Source organism: Etheostoma spectabile, chromosome 13, assembly GCF_008692095.1.
Source record: "Etheostoma spectabile isolate EspeVRDwgs_2016 chromosome 13, UIUC_Espe_1.0, whole genome shotgun sequence".
Lineage (NCBI taxonomy): Eukaryota > Metazoa > Chordata > Actinopteri > Perciformes > Percidae > Etheostoma > Etheostoma spectabile.
The window spans coordinates 9,372,979-9,379,914 of NC_045745.1; the positions used below are offsets into that span (position 1 = coordinate 9,372,979).

Genomic DNA, 6,936 nt, shown 5'->3' on the forward strand with positions numbered 1-6,936 from the left:
CCCCCCTTCCAAGACGATGTTGTGCCATAACTGATTTGGCCTTCTCTTTGAGCAATTAACCCCATCACCTCTCGTTCAATGCGTATTTCGACCCCTCTAAGAAAACCCAATCCTTTGGGTAAAAACACTGCGACTGAATATAAATCCTGAGCATGAGTAGAGCTGGAGGCAGCGTTTACTCTCCCATTTCACTGCTGTATCTATGTTGATGTAATTATGCGTGCATTGATTAGCGACATTGACAGGCTTACAGTAACAACTGGAGCTGAATTAAAGAGGCTAATGAATATGACTGCCAATATGTAATGATGCAGGAAAGGCTGACTGTGTAGACGTGTAGCAGTTGATTATCCCCCAAGAAGAAAGTGATTTTACGGTCAGCATGCTTTCCCATTTGTTTCAGCAGCATGCCGCTCTCTCCCTCTTCCTCCTGCGTCTTTGCATCTCCATTTTCCCATTTTCCCTCGACGCGTCTCTTTCCTGGTCTGCCTCCCTCAGACTGTCATCATATGCTTGTATCCTGAAGTGCTGATTCATCATCCTCTAAAGATGAGCCATGTTGCCCCAATTAGATGGACAATTTAATCTAATGTGAGGTGAGAACATCACTACTTCCTGCATAGATTGCACACTTTATCATCTAAGTAGCACCAGTTTTTTTTTTTTTCCCCAGAGGCACTGGCAGTGAAACGGGACATGCAGTAATACACACCATCAAGGTTTAATTTCAGCAAACAACATTTAGGCTGTGTCAGTGTGATTGCTGCTGTCAATCACCTCTAAGCTGGTTGAAGGGGTGTGGGGGGGGGGAACGGCAGTATTAACATTCAGAATCAACCACATCCAAGTATCTGTTACTTTCTCAGTGCACACATTGCTGCTCAGGGTGCTGGAGCATATCCCAGCATCCACTGGGCAAAAGGCAGAGAAAGGCTCTGTCATTGGGCAAGCGCATGAACCTAGAATCTGATTTGATTTATACGCAAGAATGATATTTACATGCACACAATATTCTGTTTTTTGCCCTTATTCCAGAAAAGACAATGTTCCGACTAAGCTGTTTACATGGCTGATGAAGTGAATATTCAACTAATATTCCCATTCACATGCAGCCGTGCAAACCAGGTTTCCAGCGGTGATCTTGTTCGACCTTGCGAACAAGGCGTCTCTCTTTCATTCCTTCAACCAGCTTCATGAAAAGGTCGGCATTGCATTGTTTGCGCATATCCAAAAACCTGTTGATATGCCGGTTTTTCATAATGTGTAAAAGGAGCTTTGTCTCTTTTCTTTGGAGCAATTCTATCACAACCGAACAGATGTGTACAAAAACCATAGAAACACATGGATGCACTGTAGGCTATACATGTGCAAAGAATGCCTGTAAAAGCCGAATAATACCGGCATATTAGATTAGATTAGATTAGATTAGATTCAACTTTATTGTCATTACACATGTACAGGTACAAGGCAACGAAATGCAGTTTCGGTCTAACCAGAAGTGCAATAGCAGTAAGTGCAGGATATATACAATGGTCCTATAAGTGCAAGAATTTGCGAACCAATGTCCAAAAGCTCACGTCGGTTGTACGATGTAAAGGCACAACTGTTCTGTACGAACAGACCCGAAATCAGGAAGAAAAATACCGCAAAATTGCAGAATCTGGAGAGACCGCAAGCCTCGCGATGTACTCGCACCGCCATCTTGGTCACTTCTTCTTCTTATTAGGAAAAATGCTTAATTGGAATATGCTGTTTACATTCATCTTATGTATGTTTGTATGTATGTCCATTTTGTTACATAAGCGACCCGGGGAGGCAAAAAGTATTTCAGCTCTGACTGACAATAAAGTTGTATAGTATCTTATGGGATCGTATATTATTGTATTAGTATTGTATTGTATGTCGTATGGTATTTTTTATGCCCTGAATCAGATTTGAAATAGTGTCATATTCTGAATGATAATAAAAAATATAAATAATAAATTGCACGACTCGCAGACAGAACTTTTGACGCACAGAAAGAACACACACTTTTGACAGCCCCTGTGATGGTGAATGTAAACTCCCATGCCATAAACAACTGCATCAAAAAATGGACATATCAATGCACAACCCTAATGACCAATGACATGAATAAATCATCAGAGCCAGCGGCTCCACAATAAAAACACGGTTGATCTGATGAACTGTATCTGTTGCTCCGCTCTCTCCTGCAGCATTGCTCTCCATCTCTGTTGCTTCTGCTAATCCCCATCCAGACCCACAGCAGGTCTGTTCTTCTGTTGGTTAGTTCCATAGATTCGTTTTCCATGTCTATTTCTTCATCCTCCTCTAGCTTGTTTTGTTCTTCCTCTTCCTCATATTCCTCTCTGCCCTGTCTTTCTCCGCCCTGCTGGCTCAGATGTGCCACTAACATTAGTGCTAGCAGTATTAGCGCTAGTGCTAGCTGAAGCTGCACTTGATTTTAAAAACATCCGCCAGTTTGCAGCATTTTCCACCGTCAGCCAACAGTCCTCTCTTACATTTCTCTCTCTCTTTCTCCCCCCTCGGTTGATGCCTAAATTCAGTTTTTTTGTCAACAGTACAACTTCCAACTTCCGATCTCCAACTCACAAAAACCACGCTGACGCAGTCCACTTGATTTTGTCTTTAAATTCCCAGAAGGAATTGCTTTATTTCAATTTTTGCAAACAAATAATCAAATAAAAGAAATGCAGGTAGATTTGTTTTATTTCAAACCAATGCATGTTTTCAAACCTCTGATCTGAATGAGTAATTTTGCTACAAAACAATGCAGACTGATGTGAAAGTGCGCAACTGACCCTCTACAGTTGACTGTGAAATTAAGAAACTCATATGTAGTAAAAATACTCAGATCAGATTACAGAGCATGTAGGTGTGGAGGATTTGGTGAATTTTGGCTGTCAATAGGTCAAAGAAAATTATTACTGACATTTGAAAGGGGGCCAATAGAAATGATACGGTCCGCCATTTACAATTAAGGGGCCGCATGGCTGGGACAATCATGCGGCTCTTGGATTGGCCGGCCCAAACGGCCCACGAGGACCCGCGGCCCCTCTGGCCTCTGCCCAAATTCCAGTCAGTCACTGGCCTGAAGTAGAATCCTGTTTCAGTGCTTTTGAGCGCATAGCAGCTGCACTAAATTGGCCCAAGGAGTCACTGTTGTTGTAGTCTCGCATTGCCAGACCTTCCTCCACAGCGCTTCGGAGGAGGGTCTGGCTAGTCTACACAGCATTCTGGGATGGGAGACAAACGCCCTGAGGAGGAATTAACCATGGTCATCATATATTGACCGGAAATCTTAATGCCAAAGAAAGAAAGCGGAAAGTTTGTTATAGACTGACGACCGAGCAGAGTTTAGACTATCTGGCTGTTAAAAATACATTCTGCAAGCCTATAAATAATAATAATAATTCATACTGTTTTATAATTTCCGCTCTGTGTTTTTAGTAATCAGTACACATAGGCCTGAGATCATGCTCAGGACCTATTCATGCACAAATGGAGAGAGGTCGGAGTGAGTGGGCTGCCAGTACTGGACCAGTGCCCCCCAACCACTCGGGGCACTATGTACTTTGGTCCGTACTGGGACTTGAACCAGCAACCCTCCGAACCCAACCGCCTACAGAATGAGCTACTGCCACCCCCATAAATTGGTCCATGAAGCTTATTGACAAATGTTTTTTTTTAAATAATGATGAAACTGCCAACCAGAAGCACATGGGATTTGCACGAGAAAAGAGTTTTGTTTGACAAATGCTTTCAGGCATGTGAGGGGAAAACGTTAGACGGTAGATAAAAACAAGGTCATTCTCATCAAGCAAACGTCACTCATCCAGAACATGAAGCATGTCTTGCTGTTACAGAAGAAGAGCCTTGCTTTTGTCTGTGGAAAAGCTGTCAGTTTGGGCAAAATTTAACTTGCATTTATCATTTTTCCCAAAAACACCCAATGAGAAACAGTGGTGTTTTTTTTCTTCTTCTAAGTCACAGTGGCTCTTTTTGATACATGGCATTGCAGAAAAACGTGATGGATTTACATCATAGCATGATAAAACACTGTCATAACGACAGTACAATTGGATTCCCGAAGACACACAGTTGACTTGGCTCAGAGGACTGTCTTTCAACAAGAACACAGGTTAGAATAATTAACCTCACACTGAAGTAACAGCAAACTGAAATCAGCTGCTCAACACTTGCTTCGTTTTAGTTTTTCGCAAACAAATCAACCTCTATTCTCCAAAAGGATATGATGGTGGAGGTCTTTGGTTTTCTATAGTATGCTGTATCAACCCGTTCTCACTCAGAACGTGTGAAATACAGACGTTTGGACAGTGGCAAACAAAGGACTTTCATGGGTTTCATGTCCCGCGTGTGTCCTTAATGTCTCACAACCCACAGTGTAATTTCTATTTAAAGATAATAGCATACGAGAATGAGAAACCTCATCCAAGCCAGGTGGCTTGAGAACCTGTTTGTTGTTGTTTTTTTACGGGGGACAACAGTTGCGGTTTGAGTGCAACACCTCGACCCATTGACTCAACTCTCCTCGGCTAGCCGACGGACATGTAGATTAGAATTTTTGGGAAGAAAACACAAGCGAAAATGACCCTCACTGGCTTCCAAGGCCACTCGCCACAGTGCTAACCGGTAAACAAATATGACAGCTACCAGCCGTATGGGCCCTTAGTCACCGATTATAATCTCCCCAGGCGAACGCTGTCCTGCCGGTTCACCTCGCTGCATTGGCTCGGAGAAAAGCCGCAGCAGCTCAACATAGCCCCAGAGGAAAGCATAATATAATTCCTGCACTTTGAAAGATCTCATCTTTTTAAATCTCGGTGAAGTGGGAGGAGGAATGGAAGCAAGACAGGAAGACGATGTAGCAGTGGGTGGGGAAAAACATGCCAGTCTTATGCCTCTTTTTTCCCTCAAAGTCCTCACTCTCTGTCTTTCTTTTCCCAAATCTCTCCTTTCCCTGCATCCTCAGCAACGATAAGAGCGGTGTAGAGATGTTAGCTGTCCTTCCTCCTCCTCCTCCTCCTCCTCCTCCTCCTCCTCCTTCTTACCAAATGGTAAAGAGCCCCTCTGAGAGAAGAAAAAAGCAGAAAGCTGTTTACTTTCTTTTCACTCTCATTAACTGCAACCGAAGGTCAGCCTGTCAATAAGCTCGGGTTCATCTTTAGACAATGGGTCTTTTCAAAAATAGTGAGTGTAAAATAAAATAATTAGCAGCGCCTCTGCTATAATCTTTAATGCCAAGCTGCAAGCTCAACAAGTGAAGTTTCAGTCCAAATGCACTGAGGTGGAAAGGGTATGTTTTGAATAGGAAAGCAGTGGAAATATGAGTTGCATGTTGATTAGGTACTTATTCACCACTGACAGAGTTTGGCTTTTTTTTTCAAATATCAAATTTTGCATATTTACACATCCAGTGCATACTTTTCTTTACCTTTTCAGGGCTTTTTTAAAGTCAAAATACTCCGACCCTGAAAGTTGAGAACTTGTCTTGATTGATTGAAATGTCCCAAGATGTGTGCATTCATGGGTTATCTGAATAATTGGTTCATTTGTCAGTTGCAAAGTTGTGGTATGAAAATGTTTTTTTCACTAGAAATTAAAGAACTTTTTTAATTTATTTCTCAACTGCCAACAGAAAATTTGTTATTTTTCTCATCTGTGACACATTTGTGTCATTGTGTTCATTTTAAATTAGGACATTTTCCAGCCTTTGCATAGAAATAAATGTCTGTCCAACACTGAACCATTCTTAATGTGCACTTTAAGGACAGTTTGGTTAACTTCTGCCCCAACAGAGTCATGAGGCATTTGTAAAATGTTCTCCAAAGATCATTAGGGCTCCTGCACACTTCCTGTGTGACACGCACGGCTCGAGCCGCGCCGAAAACGCGTGCATGCTAGAAATAGGACATGCAAGTGTGTTGGAAGGGTTTCCAGTAAAGTACAAAAAGATGTTTGTATGTCATTTTGGCACAAACACATTTAATAAATGACATTTTGATGTTTGAAAGTCTCAAGGTTTTGACATAACTGCAGACTTGGCCGACAGACAGAAGAAACAGACCCTGAATCCGCACGTTGAGCTACAGTTCTCTGATGCCAACGACAAGTTTTATTGTTGAATACTACGTCAAGGAGTTTCACAAGATGCGTGAGGAGTAGAATGTAATTTAAATAAAATAATAATAATTATCGATTTGTAATTATTGCACCTGTCAATACAGAGCGATATATTCTGTAGTCTATTTTGTCGTCAATACTGCCAACGTTGTCTTTTCTCTTATCACTGTATCACTGTATCTGAAGTCTCTTTTATATAGACCTTAGTGGTCCCCTAATACTGTATCTGACTTCTCTTTTATATAGACCTATGGTCCCTAATACTGTATCTGAAGTTTCTTTATATAGACCTTAGTGGTCCCTAATACTGTATCTGAAGTCACTTTTATATAGACCTTAGTGGTCCCATGTGTATCTGAAGTCTCTTTTATATAGACCTTAGTGGTCCCCTAATATGTATTGAAGTCTCTTTTATATAGACCTTAGTGGTCCCTAATACTGTATCTGAAGTCTCTTTCCCAGAGTTCAGCCTTGGTGCAGAATTCCAGCCACCAAGGCCAGTCCCACAATGAGATTTCCTTAGTATGGGCCATTTCTGAGTCTGTAGCTTTTGAGAGGAGGGGGGGGGACAAGGTGGAAGCTGGGGGTGTGGCCTTGACCCAGTGCAACTTTGCTCGTTTGAAAGCCATGATGTCTCTCTCTCATGGGGGGGCCAAATTCTCTCTGCAAAGCAGAGAAAGGGGAGGTAACCTTATGACCTCATAAGGGGCAAGATTCCAGATCGGCCCATCTGAGCTTTTCTCAAAAGGCAGAGCAGGATACCCAGGGCTC

At 42.1% G+C, this 6,936-nt stretch overlaps 1 long non-coding RNA gene across 1 annotated transcript in view; it reads left to right on the top strand.

Moving 5' to 3' along the window:
• The first annotated feature begins 1,761 nt into the window (after positions 1 to 1,761).
• LOC116701080 (uncharacterized) overlaps positions 1,762 to 6,936 on the top strand; it is an 8,394-nt gene continuing 3,219 nt past the window's right edge. The window contains exons 1-2 of the long non-coding RNA XR_004334805.1: positions 1,762 to 1,772; positions 3,817 to 3,827. This is a non-coding gene — a long non-coding RNA (uncharacterized LOC116701080). The remainder of the gene's footprint in view (positions 1,773 to 3,816; positions 3,828 to 6,936) is intronic.